This window comes from Lissotriton helveticus, chromosome 3_2 (assembly GCF_964261635.1).
Source record: "Lissotriton helveticus chromosome 3_2, aLisHel1.1, whole genome shotgun sequence".
Lineage (NCBI taxonomy): Eukaryota > Metazoa > Chordata > Amphibia > Caudata > Salamandridae > Lissotriton > Lissotriton helveticus.
In genome coordinates this window covers 444,886,196-444,913,765 of record NC_136062.1, presented here as the reverse complement: position 1 = coordinate 444,913,765, position 27,570 = coordinate 444,886,196, and positions in this window count along the sequence as shown.

Below are 27,570 nucleotides of genomic sequence, written 5' to 3'. Positions count from 1 at the left end.
AGCTCCCGTCTATCCTAAAGGAGGAACTCCAGCTACTACCCTTCAGAAAAAAACTGAAGACCCATCTATTTAAAAAGGCCTTCATAACAGTTTAGGCAGCGAAACAACTGAGGGTTCTTGGATACCAGCATGTTATGTTTTCTCTGTTAAGCGCTTAGAGACCGGCGGTGATAGGCGCTATACAAATAATCTATAACATAACATCACATGATACCACATGACACATGACATTACATGACACATGACACCACATGACACCACATGACGCAAGATGACACATGATGACACATGACACTACATCACACATGACACCACATGACACATGACACCACATGACACATGACATGTGATGACACATGACACCAAATGACACATGATGACACATGACGACACATGCCACCACATTACACCAAATGACATATAACACCACATGATACATGACACATGACAACACATGACATATGACAACACATGACAACACATGACAACACATGACACATGATGACACATGACACCATGTGACACATGACACAGCATGACAACACATGACATGACACATGATACCACATGACAACACATGACACCACATGACATAACACATGACACCACATGACACAAATTGACACATGACACCACATGACATAACACACGATGACACATGACACCACATGATACCACATGACATATGACATTATATGACACATGACACCACATGACACCACATGACTGACAACACATGACGTCACATGGCACCACATGATGACACATGACAATACATGATGACACATGACACCACATGACACCATATGACACAAGTTGACACATGACAACATATGACACATGACACTACATGACACATGACACTACATGACACATGACACCACATGACACATGATGACACATGACACCACATGACAACACATGACACATGATGACATATAAAACCACATGACACCACATGACTGACAACACATGACGTCACATGGCACCACAAGATGACACAAGACAACACATGATGACACATGACAGCACATGACACCAAATGACACAAGATGACACATGATGACACATGACATATAACACCACATGAGACATGACACATGACAACACATGACACCACATAACACCTGACAAATGACACCACATGACACCACATGACACATGACATCACATGACACTTGACACCATATGACACATGACACTATATGACACATGAAACATGACACCACATGACACCATATGACACCACATAACAACTGACATCACAATACACCTGACACATGACACAACATGACACCACAAGACACATGACATCACATGACACATGACACCACATGACACATGACAAGACATGTACATGACACCACATGACTGATGACACATGACGTCACATGGCCCCACATGATGACACATGACAATACATGATGACACATGACACAACATGACAACACATGACACATGACACCACATGATACCACATGACACATGACACGTGCTGACACATGACACCACATAACAACACATGACACATGATGACACATGACACCACATGACATCACATGACTGACAACATGTGATGTCACACGGCACCACATGATGATACATGACAACACATGATGACACAAGACACCACATGACACCACATGACACAAGATGACACATGATGACACATGACATATGACACCACATGACACATGACACATGACAGCACATGACACCACATAACACCGGACACCACATGACACCTGACACCTGACACCACATAACACCACATGATACATGATATCACATGACACATGACACCATATGACACATGACATCACATGACAACACATGACACATGATATCACATTACACATGATGATACAAGACACATGACACCACATGACACCACATGATACCACATGACACCACATGACTGATGGCACATTACACATGACGCCACATGACACCACATGATACCACATGACACATGATGACATATGACACCACATGACACCACATGACTGACAACACGTGACATCACATGGCACCACATGATGAAACATGACAACACATGATGACACATGACACCACATGACACACGATGACACATGATGACACATGACATATGACACCACATGACACATGACACATGACATCACATGACACCACATAACACCTGACACGACACCTGACACATGACACCACATGACACCACATGACACATGACATCACATGACACATGACATCACATGACACATGACATCACATGACACATGATGATACATGACACATGACACCACATGACACCACATGACACCACATGATACCACGTGACACCACATGACTGATAGCACATGACATATAACGTCCGTCACATGGCACCAAATGACATCACATGACACCACATGATGACACATGACACCACATGACACCACATGATACCACATGACACATGATGATACATGACACCACATGATGAAACATGATACCACATGACACCACATGACGCAAGATGACACATGATGATACATGACACATGACAGTACATGACACATGACACCACATGAAACATGACATCACATGACAACACATGATACCACATGACACATGATGACACATGACACCACATGACACCACATGACACATCTTGACACATGATGGCACATGGCACCACATGACGACACATGACACCACATGACAACACATGACACATGACGACACATGCCACCACATTACACCAAATGACATATGACACCACATGACATATGACAACACATGAAACCACATGACACCACATGACTGACAACACATGACATCACATGGCACCACATGATGACACATGATGACACATGACACAACATGACACCACATGACACAAGATGACACATGATTACACATGACATATGACACCACATGACAGCACATGACACCACAAGACATCACATGACTGATGACACATGACGTCACATGGCACCACATGATGACACATGACAATACATGATGACACATGACACCACATGACGCAAGATGACATGACAACAAATGACACATGACACTACATGACACATGACACATGATGACACATGACAACACATGACAACACATGACACATGATGACACATGACACTACATGACACAAGATGACACATGATAAATGACATATGACACCACATGACACATGACACATGCTAGCACATGACACATGACACCACATGACACATGACATCACATGACAACACATGACACATGACATCACATGACACATGACGATACATGACACATGACACCACATGACACCACATGATACCACATGACACCACATGACTGATGGCACATGACACATAAAACCACATGACACCAAATGACCGACAACACATGACGTCACATGGCACCACATGATGACACATGACAATACATGATGACACATGACACCATATGACACCACATGATGCAAGATGACACATGACAACACATGACACATGACACTACATGACACATGACATCACATGACACATGACACCACATGACACATGACACGTGATGACACATGACACCACATGACAACACATGACATATGATGACACAGGACACCACATGTCTGACAACACATGACGTCACATGGCACCACATGATGACACATGACAACACATGATGACACATGACACCACATGACACCACATGACACAAGATGACACATGATGACACATGACATATGACACCACATGACACATGACACATGACAGCACATGACATCACATAACACCTGACACCACACAACACCTGACACATGATACCACATGACACCACATGACACATGATATCACATGACACATGACACCACATGACACATGATATCACATGACAACACATGACACATGATATCACATGATACATGATGATACATGACACGACACCACATGACACCACATGATACCACATGACACCACATGACTGATGGCACATTACACATGACGTCACATGACACCACATGATACCACATGACACATGATGACACATGACACCACATGACACCACATGACTGACAACACGTGACGTCACGTGGCACCACATGATGACACATGACAACACATGACACCACATGACACCACATGATACCACATGACACATGACACCACATGACACATGACACCACATGACACCACATGACACATGACATCACATGACACATGACACATGACAAGACATGACACATGACACCACATGACTGATGACACATGATGTCACATGACACCACATGACAACACATGACAATACATGATGACACATGACACCACATGACACCACATGACTGACAACACATGACACCACATGACATCACATGACACATGATGACACATGACATATGACACCGCATGACACATGACAGCACATGACAGCACATGACACCATATGACTGACGACACATGACGTCACATGGCACCACATGATGACACATGACAATACATGATGACACATGACACCACATGATACCACATGACACATGACACCACATGACACATGACATCACATGACAACACATGACCCATGACATCACATGACACCATATGACTGATGGCACATGACACATGACGTCACATGGCACCACATGACATCACATGACAACACATGATGACACATGACACCACATGACACCACATGATACCACATGACATGCTGACACATGACAACACATGATAACACATGACACATGATGATACATGACACCACATGACGGACAACACATGATGTCACATGGCACCACATGATGACACATGACAACACATGATGACACATGACACCACATGACACCATATGACACAAGATGACACATGATGACACATGACATATGACACCACATGACACATGACTCATGACACCACATGACACCACATGACACATGACATCACATGACACCACATGACACATGACACTACATGACATGACAGCACATGATACCATATGACACGACACCATATGACACATGACACTACATGATACCACATGACACATAACATCACATGACACATGACACCACATGACACATGACAAGACATGACACATGACACCACATGACTGATGACACATGACGTCACATGGCACCACATGACGACACATGACAATACATGATGACACATGATACCACATGACACCACATGACTGACAACACGTGATGTCACATGGCACCACATGATGACACATGACAATACATGATGACACATGACACCACATGACAACACATGACACATGACACTACATGACACCACATGACACATGACATGTGATGACACATGACACCACATGACAACACATGATACCACATGACACCACATGACTGACAACATGTGACATCACATGGCACCACATGATGACACATGATGACACATGACACAACATGACACCACATGACACAAGATGACACATGATTACACATGACATATGACACCACATGACACATGACAGCACTTGACACCACATGACACCACATGACTGATGACACATGACGTCACATGGGACCACATGATGACACATGACAATACATGATGACACATGACGCAAGATGACATGACAACAAATGACACATGACACTACATTACACATGACACATGATGACACATGACACCACATGACAACACATGACACATGATGACACATGACACCACATGATACCACATGACTGACAACAAGTGACATCACATGGCATCACATGATGACACATGACAACACATGATGACACATGACACCACATGACACAAGATGACACATGACACATGACATATGACACCACATGACACATGACATATGATAGCACATGACACATGACACCACATGACACATGACATCACATGACAACACATGACACATGACATCACATGACACATGACGATACATGACACATGACACCACATGACACCACATGATACCACATGACACCACATGACTGATGGCACATGACACATGATGTCACATGGCACTACATGACAACACATGATGACACATGACACCACATGACACATGATACCACATGACACATGACACCACATGATACCACATGACACATGATGACACATGAAACCACATGATGAAACATGACACCACATGACACAAGATGACACATGATGACACATGATGACACATGCAACCACATTACACCAAATGACTGATGGCATATTACACATGACGTCACATGACACCACATGATACCACATGACACATGATGACACATGACACCACATGACACAACATGACTGACAACACGTGACGTCACGTGGCACCACATGATGACACATGACAACACATGACCCCACATGACACCACATGATACCACATGACACATGACACCACATGACACATGACACCACATGACACCACATGACACATGACATCACATGACACATGACACCACATGACACATGACAAGACATGACACATGACACCACATGACTGATGACACATGATGTCACATGACACCACATGACAACACATGACAATACATGATGACACATGACACCACATGACACCACATGACTGACAACACATAACACCACATGACACCACATGACACATGATGACACATGACATATGACACCGCATGACACATGACAGCACATGACAGCACATGACACCATATGACTGACGACACATGACGTCACATGGCACCACATGATGACACATGACACCACATGACACATGACACCACATGACACATGACATCACATGACAACACATGACCCATGACCCATGACATCACATGACACCATATGACTGATGGCACATGACACATGACATCACATGGCACCACATGACATCACATGACAACACATGATGACACATGACACCACATGATACCACATGACACATGATACCACATGACAACACATGAAACATGACACCACATGACACATGACATGTGATGACACATGACACCACATGACAACACATGACACATGATTACACATGACACCATGTGACACATGACACAACATGACAACACATGACATGACACATGATACCACATGACAACACATGACACCACATGACATAACACATGACACCACATGACATAACACATGATGACACATGATGACAACCCAACATGACACATGACATAACATGACACATGACACCACATGACACATGACACTACATGATATGACAGCACATGATACCACATGACACATGACACCACATGACACATGAAACATGACACCTCATGACACCACATGACTCCACATAACAACTGACACCACAATACACCTGACACAACATGACACCACATGACACATGACATCACATGACACATGACACATGACAAGACATGTACATGACACCACATGACTGACGACATATGACGTCACATGGCCCCACTTGACAATACATGATGACACATGACACCACATGATAACACATGACACATGACACTACATGACACCACATGACACATGACACGTGATGACACATGACACCACATGACACCACATGACTGACAACACGTGATGTCACACAGCACCACATGATGATACATGACAACACATGATGACACAAGACACCACATGACACCACATGACACAAGATGACACATGATAACACATGACATATGACACCACATGACACATGACACATGACAGCACATGACAGCATATAACATCTGACACCACACGACACCTGACACATGACACCACATGACACCACATGACTCATGATATCACATGACACATGACACCACATGACACATGACATCACATGACAACACATGACACATGATATCACATGACACATGATGATACATGACACATGACACCACATGACACCACATGATACCACATGACACCACATGACTGATGATACATTACACATGATGTCACATGACACCACATGATACCACATGACACATGATGACACATGACACCACATGACACCACATGACTGACAATACGTGACATCACATGACGTTACATGATGACACATGACAACACATGATGACACATGACACCACATGACACAAGATGATACATGATGACACATGACATATGACACCACATGACACATGACACATGACAGCACATGACACCACATAACACCTGACACCACACGACACCCGACACATGACACCACATGATACCATATGACACATGACATCACATGACACATGACACCACATGACACATGACATCACATGACACATGACACCACATGACAATACATGATACCACATGACACCACATGACTGATGGCACATGACCCATGATGTCCATCACATGGCACCAAATGACATCACATGATAACACAAGACGACACATGACACCACATGACAACACATGACACCACTTGGCACATGATGGCACATGGCATCACATGACACCACATGACACCACATGACAACACATGACATGACACATGATATCACATGACAACACATGAAACCACATGACACCATATGACATAACACATGGCACCACATGACACAAGATGACACAAGATGACACATGACATATGACACCACATGACACATGACAGCACATGACACCACATGACACATGACATCACATGACACATGACACCACATGACACATGACACCATATGACACCACATAACAACTGACACCACAATACAACTGACACATGACACCACATGACACATGGCAACACATGACACATGACACCACATGACAAGACATGACACATGACACCACATGACTGACGACACATGACGTCACATGGCACCAAATGACAACACATGACAATACATGATGACAAATGACACCACATGACACCACATGACGCAAGATGACACATGACAACACATGACACATGACACTATATGACACATGATACCACATGACACATGACACCACATGACATCTGACACGTGATGACACCACATGACACCACATGACTGACACATGACATCACATGGCACCACATGACGACACATGACAATACATGATGACATATGACACCACATGACACCACATGACGCAAGATGACACATGACAACACATGACAACACATGACACCACATGACACATGATACCACATGACACATGACACCACATGATACCACATGACACCACTTGACACATGATGGCACCTGGCACCACATGCAGACACATGACACCACATGACATATGACACATGACACCACATGACAACACATGACACATGACGACACATGACATATGGCAACACATGACACCACATGACACATGATGACACATGACACCATGTGTGACATGACACAATATGACAACACATGACATGACACATGATACCACATGACAACAGAAGAAACCACATGACACCACATGACATAACACATGACACCACATGACACCACATGATACCACATGACACATGACATTACATGACACATGACACCACATGACACCATATGACTGATGACATATGACATCACATGGCAATACATGATGACACATGATACCACATGACACCACATGACACATGACATCACATGACACATGACACCACATGACACATGATACTACATGACACTGTGACGTCATGTGTCGTCAGTCATGTGGTGTCATGTGTCATGTCTTGTCATGTGGTGTCATGTGTCATGTGATGCCATGTGTCATGTGGTGTCATGTGTCAGTTGTATTGTGGTGTCAGTTGTTATGTGGTGTCATGTGTCATGTGGTGTCATGACACATGATATCACATGACACATGATGATACATGACATGACACCACATGATACCACATGATACCACATGACACCACATGACTGATGGCATATTACACATGACGTCACATGACACCACATGATACCACATGACACATGATGACACATGACACCACATGACACCACATGACTGACAACACGTGACGTCACGTGGCACCACATGATGACACATGACAACACATGACCCCACATGACACCACATGATACCACATGACACATGACACCACATGACACATGACACCACATGACACCACATGACACATGACATCACATGACACATGACACCACATGACACATGACAAGACATGACACATGACACCACATGACACCACATGACTGATGACACATGATGTCACATGACAGCACATGACAACACATGACAATACATGATGACACATGACACCACATGACACCACATGACTGACAACACATAACACCACATGACACCACATGACACATGATGACACATGACATATGACACCGCATGACACATGACAGCACATGACAGCACATGACACCATATGACTGACGACACATATGACTGATGACACGCCGATGACCAAGCAGACGGATTCTTCCCTACCACGAGCACTTCGGTCTTGCTGCCGTTAAGTTTGAGGCAATTGGTGGACATCCAGGTTGCTAGTTCTTGCATGCAAGTTCTGAAGCTGTCCATAGCAAGGTCAGGTGCACGTGAGAGGGAGATCACCAGCTGCGTGTCATCGGCGTAGGACACAATTTGCAACCCGTGCCCTACGGCAATGGAGGCTACTGGGGAGACATAGAGATTAAAAAGAGTAGGGCTCAGGGATGATCCCTGGGGAACTCCCTGGCCCAAATCTATGTCCTTAGAGTAGTGGTCGCCCTGGCGGACCTGAAAGCTCCTCCCAGTCAGGTAGGATTGGATCCATTGGAGTGCAGCTCCTGATATTCCTCCATTATTCAGACACTGTAGCAGGGTGATGTGGGCTACAGTGTCGAATGCTGCACTCAGATCCAATAGTATGAGGGCCATAGTGTGACCCTCATCCGCCCCCTGGCATAGGGACTCCACCGCTGTCAGGAGCGCAGATTCTGTGGAGTGGCAGGGACGGAAACCAAATTGGATATCGTGAAGTAAGGCAGCCTTATCCACGAAATCCATTAGTTGCCGGTTGACCGTTTTTTCTGCCACTTTGGCCAAGTAGGGTAGAAGGGAAATTGGTCTCAGATTATCAAGTTTATCAAAACTGACGTTCGGTTTCTTTCTAAGGGGTAAGACCACCTCCTTTTTCCAGTCATTTGGCACGGTCTTGGTGCTGAAAGATATGTCCAGTAGGTGTTGTATGTAGGGTTCCAGTATCACTAAACTATCTGTTAGGCGTTTGGGTGTAGTGGGGTCACGTGGAGAACCCGATTTCACAGATCTGCAGATTTTTAGAAGTTCATCTGAGGGCGGGGTGACAAAGTTGGTCAGTCTTTGTCTATCCCCCCATGTCCTGGGTCTTTCAGTAAATTCTAGCCCGGTGATGGGTTGAGTTGGGAAAGCCGAGTAAATGTTTGTTATTTTTTTCGCGAAGAAATCTGCGATCTGATCGCAGGATTCAGGCGAGCAGTCAGCTGGGGTAATTGCAGGTTTTCCACTAGAAAGAGTTTTATAGATCAGAAAGAGCTCCTTCATAGAGTTACCAGCTTCGCTGATTCTCGCTGTATAGTAAGTTGACTTGGACTTTCTAATTAGTCCATGGTAGAGGCACCTCACACTCAGGTAGGTGTCCCTGGTTTCTTTAGAGGGTGCCCTCCGCCAGTTTCTTTCTGCTCTTTTCAGTGCGGCTTTCCTGACTCGCAGTTCGTCATTGAACCAGGGGGCTGTTTTTTGAACACGGCTGCCTGTTTTAGCTTTTGCGAGGGGAGCGGTGGCGTCAAGAGCCTCACTAATGCACTTGCAAAGATTGATGTTAGCCGTGTCGGCATCATTCCCTCCGGGGTTTCCCCCTTTGGTTAATACCTCGCAAAATTTGGACTGGGAGAAGGTGGCCCATCTCCTCCTAAGGTGGTAAAGTGCCACTGGTGGCGGAGTTTTTCTTCCAGGAATACATATGGAGAAAGGTACTAAATGGTGGTCAGACCAGGGGATCGGGATAGGGGTTGAAGCTTCTATTTCCTTCCAGTTAACAAATATAGGGTCAAGCAGATGTCCAAGTTGGTGCGTAGGACCCTTGACAATTTGGCTCAGTTGAAGGGCTCCTAATGCCTGACAGAAGTTCTTGCTGACGCTATCGGAGGGGTCGTTAAGATGTAGGTTGAGGTCTCCGAGTACCAGAAATTTTTCTTTGCATAGAACCATTTCTATGATACCCTCGACCAGGCTCTCTTCGAACTTGGCCAATGGTCCCGGGGGTCTGTAAATTAGCACGCCCTTCAGAGTACAACCATTATTCACTTTGATGGTGAAGCTCCCTGCTTCACTATCTAGGATGGGGGAGTGATCTAGTTGGCAGCATAATTTCTCTTGGGCTATGATTGCAATTCCGCCTCCTCTTCCTTTGGGTCTATCCTGTCTGTGCATAGTATAGCCCTCTGGGAGTGCCTCAAGGGCATCCGGAGTGGAACCTTCGTCAAGCCAGGTCTCAGTTAAAAACATAAGGTCCCACCGTTTCTCTGTGAGTAGATCATGTAGATCTAACTTATGTTTCCGTAACGAGCGCACGTTAAGTAGTCCGCATTGCAAGTTATGATCTGTAGTGACTGTGTTCGCGTCAGGGTCAGGGTCATAGGAGAAGTGACAATATTCGCAGCCTATGTTATCCTCCACTCGTAAGGTATGTGTGCAGGATGTGGCCGTGTTATGGCGAAATTTTGTCAGTTCCTGTTTGCTCCAACGGATGCGAGTCTCTTGCGGAGCATAAGGTATGGCTCTGGACCGCGTTCGATCGCGGACGGGCGCAGACGGGCTTGCCTTGGGGGCGCCTTCGGCGCGCAAACGGCGCTCCCGCTGCGCTCGTCCGCTGCGCTTCCGGGGGAAGCACATTTATGTGGTATGAGGGGGGCATGGCCTAAGGGTGGTGGGCGTGGCCGCTGTGATTCGACTGAGTGTCGTCAGCCGTGGAAAGTTTTCCTGACAGCGCTCAGATCAGCTGTGCTGGGGAAGCAGTGGGCAAGTGGCAGGTAGGAACTTGTAATTTGTTAAAAAGCACAGTATCACAAAAGGGTTAAAATTTTAAAACAACAAGCAGTCTTTGCGTTTTCCTCCCGGCTTTCCGCCTCAGGAGCTTACCAGGTCTCTGGTCGCGCTATCGTTTCAGCGCACCTAAGTACTGCATAAGGGGGGCGTGGCCTAAGGGTGGTGGGCGTGGCTGCTGTGATTCGACTGAGTGTCGTCAGCCGTGGAAAGTTTCCCTGACAGCGCTCAGATCGGCTGTGCTGGGGAAGCAGTGGGCAAGTGGCAGGTAGGAACTTGTAATTTGTTAAAAAGCACAGTATCACAAAAGGGTTAAAAGTTTAAAAACAACAAGCAGTCTTCGCGTTTTCCTCCCGGCTTTCCGCCTCAGGAGCTTACCAGTTCTCTGGTCGCGCTATCGTTTCAGCGCGCCTAAGTACTGCATGAGGGGGGCGTGGCCTAAGGGTGGTGGGCGTGGCCGCTGTGATTCGATTGAGTGTCGTCAGCCATGGAAAGTTTCCCTGACAGCACTCAGATCGGCTGTGCTGGGGAAGCAGTGGGCGAGTGGCAGGTAGGAACTTGTAATTTGTTAAAAAGCACAGTATCACAAAAGGGTTAAAAGTTTAAAAACAACAAGCAGTCTTCGCGTTTTCCTTCTGGCTTTCCGCCTCAGGAGCTTACCAGTTCTCTGGTCGCGCTATCGTTTCAGCGCGCCTAAGTACTGCATGAGGGGGGCGTGGCCTAAGGGTGGTGGGCGTGGCCGCTGTGATTCGACTGAGTGTCGTCAGCCGTGGAAAGTTTCCCTGACAGCGCTCAGATCGGCTGTGCTGGGGAAGCAGTGGGCGAGTGGCAGGTAGGAACTTGTAATTTGTTAAAAAGCACAGTATCACAAAAGGGTTAAAAGTTTAAAAACAACAAGCAGTCTTCGCGTTTTCCTCCCGGCTTTCCGCCTCAGGAGCTTACCAGTTGATGACACATGACACCACATGACAACACATGACTGACAACACATGACGTCACACGGCACCACATGATGATACATGACAACACATGATGACACAAGACACCACATGACACCACATGACACAAGATGACACATGATGACACATGACATATGACACCACATGACACATGACAGCACATGACACCATATAACATCTGACACCACACGACACCTGACACATGACACCACATGACACATGATATCACATGACACATGACACATCACATCACATGACAATACATGACACATGATATCACATGACACATGATGATACATGACACATGACACCACATGACACCACATGATACCACATGACACCACATGACTGATGGCACATTACACATGACGTCACATGACACCACATGATACCACATGACACATGATGACACATGACACCACATGACACCACATGACTGACAACATGTGACGTCACATGGCACCACATGATACCACATGACTCATGATATTACATGACACATGACACCACATGACAACACATGACTGATGACACATGACGTCACATGGCACAACATGATGACACATGACAACACATGATGACATATGACACCACATGACGCAAGATGACACATGACAACACATGATACTACATGACACATGACACTACATGACACATGACACCACATGTCACATGACATGTGATGACACATGACACCACATGACAACACATGACACATAATGACACATGACACCACATGACACCACATGACACATGATATCACATGACACATGACACCACATGACACATGATACTACATGACACATGACATCACATGACATATGACACCATATGACACATGACACCACATGATACCACATGACACATGACACCACATGACACATGATACATGACACCACATGACACCACATAACAACTGACACCATAATACAACTGACACATGACACCACATGACACGACATGACACCACATGACTAACGACTCATGACGTCACATGGCACCACATGACGACACATGACAATACATGATGACACATGACACCACATGACAACATATGACACATGATACTACATGACACCACATGACACATGACACGTGATGACACATGACACCACATGACAACACATGACACCACATGACACCACATGATTGACAACACGTGACATCACATGGCACCACATGATGACACATGACAACACATGATGACACATGACACCACATGACACCACATGACACAAGATGACACATGATTACACATGACATATGACACCACATGACACATGACACATGACAGCACATGACACCACATGACACCACATGACACCACATGACTGATGACACATGACTTCACATGGCACCACATGATGACACATGACAATGCATGATGACACATGACACCACATGACGCAATATGACATGACAACAAATGACACATGACACTATATGACACATGACACATGATGACACATGACACCACATGACAACACATGACACATGATGACACATGGCACCACATGACACCACATGACTGACAACAAGTGAAGTCACATGGCACCTCCTGATGACACATGACAACACATGATGACACATGACACCACATGACACAAGATGACACATGACACATGACATATGACACTACATGACACATGACACATGATAGCACATGACACCACATAACACCTGACACATGATACCACATGACACATGACTCATGACATCACATGACACATGACACCACATGACACATGACATCACATGACAACACATGACACATGACATCACATGACACATGACGATACATGACACATGATACCACATGACACCACATGATACCACATGACACCACATGACTGATGGCACATGACACATGACGTCACATGGCACCACATGACAACACATGATGACACATGACACCACATGACACATGACACCACATGATACCACATGACACATGACACATAAAACCACATGATGAAATATGACACCACATGATGCAAGATGACACATGATGACACATGACACATGACACCACATGACACCACATGACACCACATGACAACATGTGTCATGTAGTGTCATGTGTCATGTGTTGTCATGTGTCATCTTGCGTCATGTGGTGTCATGTGGTGTCATGTGTCATGTAATGAGTGGAGTGGAGAGGTGTGGCTCACTGGTTAGAGGCGGCAGACCTGTAAGCAGAGAACGGCCAGGGACCAGGGTTCAATTCCCGACGCGGCAGGGTCTTGGACCAGGGTCAATGGACTCGATAAATCTCGCCTCGGTGCCTACTCTAACCAGGGAACACACTCGGTAACTCTGGGCATTAAGCTTGCCTCATCTCTACAACGGCCCCCCACAGACGCCGGGGATGCCTGGTTTCACCTTGGAGATACCCAGAAAGGGACCATTTCACAGGGAAAACCAGGACGGGTTCCCCAGCGGTCTACAGCGCCAGGACACTCGGGTAGAGTAACAGTGCGCTTTACAAGTATCCCACATTTACATGACACATGACACCACATGACACCACATGACTGATGACACATGACGTCACATGGCACCACATGACGACACATGATAATACATGATGACACATGACATCACATGATACCACATGACACATGACATTACATGACACATAAAACCACATGACACCACATGACCGACAACACATGACGTCACATGACACCACATGATACCACATGACACATGACACCACATGACACATGATACATGACACCACATGATACCACATAACAACTGACACCACAATACAACTGACACATGACACCACATGACACGACATGACACCACATGACTAACGACACATGACGTCACATGGCACCACATGACGACACATGACAATACATGATGACACATGACACCATATGACAACACATGACACATGATACTACATGACACCACATGACACATGACACGTGATGACACATGACACCACATGACAACACATGACACCACATGACACCACATGATTGACAACACGTGACATCACATGGCACCACATGATGACACATGACAACACATGATGACACATGACACCACATGACACCACATGACACAAGATGACACATGATTACACATGACATATGACACCACATGACACATGACACATGACAGCACATGACACCACATGACACCACATGAAACCACATGACTGATGACACATGACTTCACATGGCACCACATGATGACACATGACAATACATGATGACACATGACACCACATGACGCAAGATGACATGACAACAAATGACACATGACACTATATGACACATGACACATGATGACACATGACACCACATGACAACACATGACACATGATGACACATGACACCACATGACACCACATGACTGACAACAAGTGAAGTCACATGGCACCTCCTGATGACACATGACAACACATGATGACACATGACACCACATGACACAAGATGACACATGACACATGACATATGACACCACATGACACATGACACATGATAGCACATGACACCACATAACACCTGACACCACATAACACCTGACACATGACACCACATGACACATGACTCATGACATCACATGACACATGACACCACATGACACATGACATCACATGACAACACATGACACATGACATCACATGACACATGACGATACATGACACATGACACCACATGACACCACATGATACCACATGACACCACATGACTGATGGCACATGACACATGACGTCACATGGCACCACATGACAACACATGATGATACATGACACCACATGACACATGATACCACATGATACCACATGACACATGACACATGAAACCACATGATGAAATATGACATCACATGATGCAAGATGACACATGATGACACATGACACATGACACCACATGACACCACATGATACCACATGACACATGATGACACATGACACCACATGACAACATGTGTCATGTAGTGTCATATGTCATGTGTTGTCATGTGTCATCTTGCGTCATGTGGTGTCATGTGGTGTCATGTGTCATCATGTATTGTCATGTGTCATCATGTGGTGCCATGTGATGTCATGTGTTGTCGGTCATGTGGTGTCATGTGGTTTTATATGTCATGTAATGTCATGTGTCATGTGGTATCATGTGGTGTCATGTGTCATCATGTATTGTCATGTGTCATCATGTGGTGCCATGTGATGTCATGTGTTGTCGGTCATGTGGTGTCATGTGGTTTTATGTGTCATGTAATGTCATGTGTCATGTGGTGCCATGTGATGTCATGTGTCATAAGTAATGTGGTGTCATGTGGTGTCATGTGTCATGTAATGAGTGGAGTGGAGAGGTGTGGCTCACTGGTTAGAGGCGGCAGACCTGTAAGCAGAGAACAGCCAGGGACCAGGGTTCAATTCCCGACGCGGCAGGGTCTTGGACCAGGGTCAATGGACTCGATAAATCTCGCCTCGGTGCCTACTCTAACCAGGGAACACACTCGGTAACTCTGGGCATTAAGCTTGCCTCATCTCTACAACGGCCCCCCACAGACGCCGGGGATGCCTGGTTTCACCTTGGAGATACCCAAAAAGGGACCATTTCACAGGGAAAACCAGGACGGGTTCCCCAGCGGTCTACAGCGCCAGGACACTCGGGTAGAGTAACAGTGCGCTTTACAAGTATCCCACATTTACATGACACATGACACCACATGACACCACATGACTGATGACACATGACGTCACATGGCACCACATGACGACACATGACAATACATGATGACACATGACATCACATGATACCACATGACCGACAACACATGACGTCACATGGCACCACATGATGACACATGACAATACATGATGACACATGACACCACATGACACCACATGATGCAAGATGACACATGACAACACATGACACATGACACTACATGACACATGACACCACATGACACATGACACATGACACGTGATGACACATGACACCACATGACAACACATGACATATGATGACACATGACACCACATGTCTGACAACACATGACGTCACATTGCACCACATGATGACATATGACAATACATGATGATACATGACACCACATGACACCACATGACACATGATGACACATGACATATGACACCACATGACACATGACACATGATAGCACATGACATCACAATATATCTGATATCACACAACACCTGACACATGACACCACATGACACCACATGACACATGATATCACATGACACATGACACCACATGACACATGACATCACATGACAACACATGACACATGATATCTCATGACACATGATGATACATGACACATGACACCACATGACACCACATGACACCACATGATACCACATGACACCACATGACTGATGGCACATTACACATGACGTCACATGACACCACATGATACCACATGACACATGGTGACACATGACACCATATGACACCACATGACTGACAACACGTGACATCGCATGGCACCACATGATACCACATGACACATGACACCGCATGATACATGACACCACATGGCACATGACATCACATGACACATGACACCATATGACACATGACAAGACATGACATATGACACCACATGACTGACAACACATGACGTCACATGGCACCACATGACAACACATGACAATACATGATGACACAAGACACCACATGACACCACATGACTGACAACATATGACAACACATGACACCACATGACACATGATGACACATGACATATGACACCGCATGACACATGACAGCACATGACAGCACATGACACCACATGACTGACGACACCTGACGTCACATGGCACCACATGATGACACATGACAATACATGATGACACATGACACCACATGACACCACATGACACATGACATCACATGACACATGACACCACATGACACATGACATCACACGACAACACATGACACATGATATCACATGACACCATATGACTGTTGGCACATGACATATGACGTCACATGGCACCACATGACATCACATGACATCACATGATAACACATGATACCACATGACACCACATGATACCACATGACACATGATGACACATGACACCACATGACACCACATGACTGACATGTTACATCACATGGCACCACCTGATGACACATGACAACACATGATAACACATGACACATGATGACACATGACACCACATGATGGACAACACATGATGTCACATGGCACCACATGACACCACATGACACAAGATGACACATGATGACACATGACATATGACACCACATGACACATGACACATGACACCACATGACACCACATGACACAAGATGACACATGATGACACATGACATATGACACCACATGACACATGACACCACATGACACCACATGACACATGACATCACATGACATCACATGACACATGACACTACATGACACGACACCACATGACACATGACACTACATGACACCACATGACATATAACATCACATGACACATGACACCACATGACACATGACAAGACATGACACATGACACCACATGACTGATGACACATGACGTCGCATGGCACCACATGACGACACATGACAATACATGATGACACATGACACCACATGACACCACATGACTGACAACACGTGATGTCACATGGCACCACATGATGACACATGACAATACATGATGACACATGACACCACATGACAACACATGACACATGACACTACATGACACCACATGACACATGACACGTAATGATACATGACACCACATGACAACACATGACACTACATGACACCACATGACTGACAACACGTGACATCACATGGCACCACATGATGACACATGATGACACATGACACAACATGATACCACATGATACAAGATGACACATGATTACACATGACATATGACACCACATGACACATGACACCACATGACACCACATGACTGATGACACATGACGTCACATGGCACCACATGATGACACATGACAATACATGATGACACATGACACCACATGACGCAAGATGACATGACAACAAATGACAAATGACACTACATGACACATGACACATGATGACACATGACACCACATGACAACACACGACACATGATGACACATGACACCACATGATACCACATGACTGATAACAAGTGACATCACATGGCACCACATGATGACACATGATGACACATGACACCACATGACACAAGGTGACACATGACACATGACATATGACACCACATGACACATGACACATGATAGCACATGACACATGATACCACATGACACATGACATCACATGACAACACATGACACATGACATCCCATGACACATGACGATACATGACCCATGACACCACATGACACCACATGATACCACATGACACCACATGACTGATGGCACATGACACATGACGTCACATGGAACCACATGACAACACATGATGACACATGACACCACATGACACATGATACCACATGACACATGACACCACATGATACCACATGACACATGATGACACATGAAACCACATGATGAAACATGACACCACATGACACAAGATGACACATGATGACACATGACACATGACACTACATTACATGACACCACATGATACATGACATCACATGACACCACATGATACCACATGACACATGATGACACATGACACCACATGACAACACATGACATGACACCATGTGACATGACACAACATGATGACACATGACACCACATGACACCACATGACACCACTTCACACATGATGACACATGACGACACATGCCACCACATTACACCAAATGACATATGACACCACATAATACATGACACATGACACCACATGACATATGACAACACATGACACCACTAGACACATGATGACACATGACACCATGTGACACATGACACAACATGATAACACATGATACCACATGACAACACATTAAACCACATGACACCACATGACATAACACATGACACCACATGACACAAATTGATATATGACACACCATGACATTACATTACACATGACACCACATGACACCACATGACTGATGACACATGAGGTCACATGGCACCACATAACACCACATTTCTGACAACACGTGACGTCACACGGCACCACATGATGATACATGACAACACATGATGACACAAGACACCACATGACACCACATGACACAAGATGACATATGATGACACATGACATATGACACCATATGACACATGACACATGACAGCACATGACACCACATAACATCTGATACCACACGACACCTGACACATGATACCACATGACACCACATGACACATGATATCACATGACACATGACACCACATGACACATGACATCACATGACAACACATGACACATGATATCACATGACACATGACGATACATGACACATGACACCACATGACACCACATGATACCACATGACACCACATGACTGATGGCACATTATACATGACGTCACATGACACCACATGATACCACATGACACATGATGACACATGACACCACATGACACCACATGACTGACAACACGTGACATCACATGGCAGCACATGATGACACATGACAACACATGATGACACATGACACCACATGACACAAGATGACACATGATGACACATGACATATGACACCACATGACTCATGACACATGACAGCATATGATACCACATAACACCTGACACCATACGACACCCGACACATGATACCACATGACACCATATGACACATGACATCACATGACACATGACACCACATGACACATGACATCACATGACACATGACACCACATGACAATACATGATACCACATGACACCACATGACTGATGGCACATGACACATGACATCCGTCACATGGCACCAAATGACATCACATGACAACACATGATGACACATGACACCACATGACACCACATGATACCACATGACACATGATGACACATGACGCCACATGACAACTCATGACACCACTTGACACATGATGGCACATGGCACCACATGACGACACATGACACCATATGACAACACATGACACATGACGACACATGATACCATGTGACAAATGACACAACATGACAACACATGACATGACACATGATACCACATGATAACACATGAAACCACATGACACCACATGACATAATACATGACACAAGATGACACATGACATATGACACCACATGACACATGACAGCACATGACACCACATGACACATGACATCACATGACACATGACACCACATGACACATGACACCACATGACCCCACATAACAACTGACACCACAATACAACTGACACATGACACCACATGACACATGGCATCACATGACACATGACACCACATGACAAGACATGACACATGACACCACATGACTGATGACACATGACGTCACATTGTACCACATGATGACACATGACAATATATGATGACAAATGACACCACATGACACCACATGATGCAAGATGACACATGACAACACATGACACATGACACTACATGACACATGACACCACATGACACATGACACCACATGACACATGACATGTGATGACACCACATGACACATATGACACCACATTACACCACATGACACATGATACCACATGACACATGACACCACATGACACCACATGACACCACTTGACACATGATGGCACCTGGCACCACATGCAGACACATAATACCACATGACATATGACACATGACACCACATGGGAACACATGACATGACACATGATACCACATGACAACAGAAGAAACCACATGACACCACATGACATAACACATGACACCACATGACACCACATGATACCACATGACACATGACATTACATGACACATGACACCTCATGACACCACATGACTGATGACACATGACGTCACATGGCAATACATGATGACACATGACACCACATGATACCACATGACTCATGACATTACATGACACATGACACCACATGACAACACATGACTGACGACACATGACGTCACATGGCACAACATGACACATGACAACACATGATGACATATGACACCACATGACGCAAGATGACACATGACAACACATGACACTATATGACACATGACACTACATGACACCACATGACTGATGACACATGACGTCACATGGCAATACATGATGACACATGACACCACATGATACCACATGACTCATGACATTACATGACACATGACACCACATGACAACACATGACTGACGACACATGACGTCACATGGCACAACATGACACATGACAATACATGATGACATATGACACCACATGACGCAAGATGACACATGACAACACATGACACTACATGACACATGACACCACATGACACATGACTCCACATGTCACATGACACGTGATGACACATGACACCACATGACAACACATGACACATGATGACACATGACACCACATGACATATAACATCACATGACACATGACACCACATGACACATGATACTACATGACACATGACATCACATGACATATGACACCACATGACACATGACACAACATGATACCACATGACACATGACATCACATGACACATGACACATGACACCCCATGACACCACAAGACACCACATAACAACTGACACCACAATACAACTGACACATGACACCACATGACACAACATGACACCACATGACTAACGACACATGACGTCACATGGCACCACATGACGACACATGACAATACATGATGACACATGACACCACATGACAACACATGACAGATGATACTATATGACATCACATGACACATGACACGTGATGACACATGACACCACATGACACATGACAAGACATGTACATGACACCACATGACTGACGACACATGACGTCACATGGCCCCACATGATGACAAATGACAATACATGATGACACATGACACCACATGACAACATATGACACATGACACTACATGACACCACATGACACATGACACGTGATGACACATGACACCACATAACAACACATGACACATGATGACACATGACGCCACATGACACCACATGACTGATAACACATGACATCACATGGCACCACATGATGATACATGACAACACATGATGACACAAGACACCACATGACACCACATGACACCACATGACACAAGATGACACATGATGACACATGACATATGACACCACATGACACATGACCGCACATTACACCACATAACACCTGACACCAAACGACACATGACACCACATGACACCACATGACACATGAAATAACATGATACCACATGACAACACATGACACATGATATCACATGACACATGATGATACATGACACATGACACCACATGACACCACATGATACCACATGACACCACATGACTGATGGCACATTACACATGACGTCACATGACATCACATGATACCACATGACACATGATGACACATGACACCACATGACACCACATGACTGAAAGCACATGACGTCACATGGCACCACATGATGACACATGACAACACATGATGACACATGACACCACATGATGGACAACACATGATGTCACATGGCACCACATGACACCACATGACACAAGATGACACATGATGACACATGACATATGACACCACATGACACATGACACATGACACCACATGACACAAGATGACACATGATGACACATGACATATGACACCACATGACACATGATACCACATGACACCACATGACACATGACATCACATGACATCACATGACACATGACACTACATGACACGACACCATATGACACATGACACTACATGACACCACATGACACATAACATCACATGACACATGACACCACATGACACATGACAAGACATGACACATGACACACATGATGACACATGACATATGACACCACATGACACATGACACCACATGACACCACATGACACATGACATCACATGACATCACATGACACATGACACTACATGACACGACACCATATGACACATGACACTACATGACACCACATGACACATAACATCACATGACACATGACACCACATGACACATGACAAGACATGACACATGACACAACATGACTGATGACACATGACGTCGCATGGCACCACATGACGACACATGACAATACATGATGACACATGACACCACATGACACCACATGACTGACAACACGTGATGTCACGTGGCACCACATGACGACACATGACAATACATGATGATACATGACACCACATGACAACACATGACACATGACTCTACATGACACCACATGACACATGACACGTAATGATACATGACACCACATGACAACACATGACACTACATGACACCACATGACTGACAACACGTGACATCACATGGCACCACATGATGACACATGATGACACATGACACAACATGATACCACATGATACAAGATGACACATGATTACACATGACATATGACACCACATGACACATGACAGCACATGACACCACATGACACCACATGACTGATGACACATGACGTCACATGGCACCACATGATGACACATGACAATACATGATGACACATGATACCACATGACGCAAGATGACATGACAACAAATGACAAATGACACTACATGACACATGACACATGATGACACATGACACCACATGACAACACATGACACATGATGACACATGACACCACATGATACCACATGACTGATAACAAGTGACATCACATGGCACCACATGATGACACATGATGACACATGACACCACATGACACAAGGTGACACATGACACATGACATATGACACCACATGACACATGACACATGATAGCACATGACACATGATACCACATGACACATGACATCACATGACAACACATGACACATGACATCCCATGACACATGACGATATATGACACATGACACCACATGACACCACATGATACCACATGACACCACATGACTGATGGCACATGACACATGACGTCACATGGAACCACATGACAACACATGATGACACATGACACCACATGACACATGATACCACATGACACATGACACCACATGATACCACATGACACATGATGACACATGAAACCACATGATGAAACATGACACCACATGACACAAGATGACACATGATGACACATGACACATGACACTACATTACATGACACCACATGATACATGACATCACATGACACCACATGATACCACATGACACATGATGACACATGACACCACATGACAACACATGACATGACACCATGTGACATGACACAACATGATGACACATGACACCACATGACACCACATGACACCACTTCACACATGATGACACATGACGACACATGCCACCACATTACACCAAATGACATATGACACCACATAATACATGACATCACATGACATATGACAACACATGACACCACTAGACACATGATGACACATGACACCATGTGACACATGACACAACATGATAACACATGATACCACATGACAACACATTAAACCACATGACACCACATGACATAACACATGACACCACATGACACAAATTGACATATGACACACCATGACATTACATTACACATGACACCACATGACACCACATGACTGATGACACATGAGGTCACATGGCACCACATAACACCACATTTCTGACAACACGTGACGTCACACGGCACCACATGATGATACATGACAACACATGATGACACAAGACACCACATGACACCACATGACACAAGATGACATATGATGACACATGACA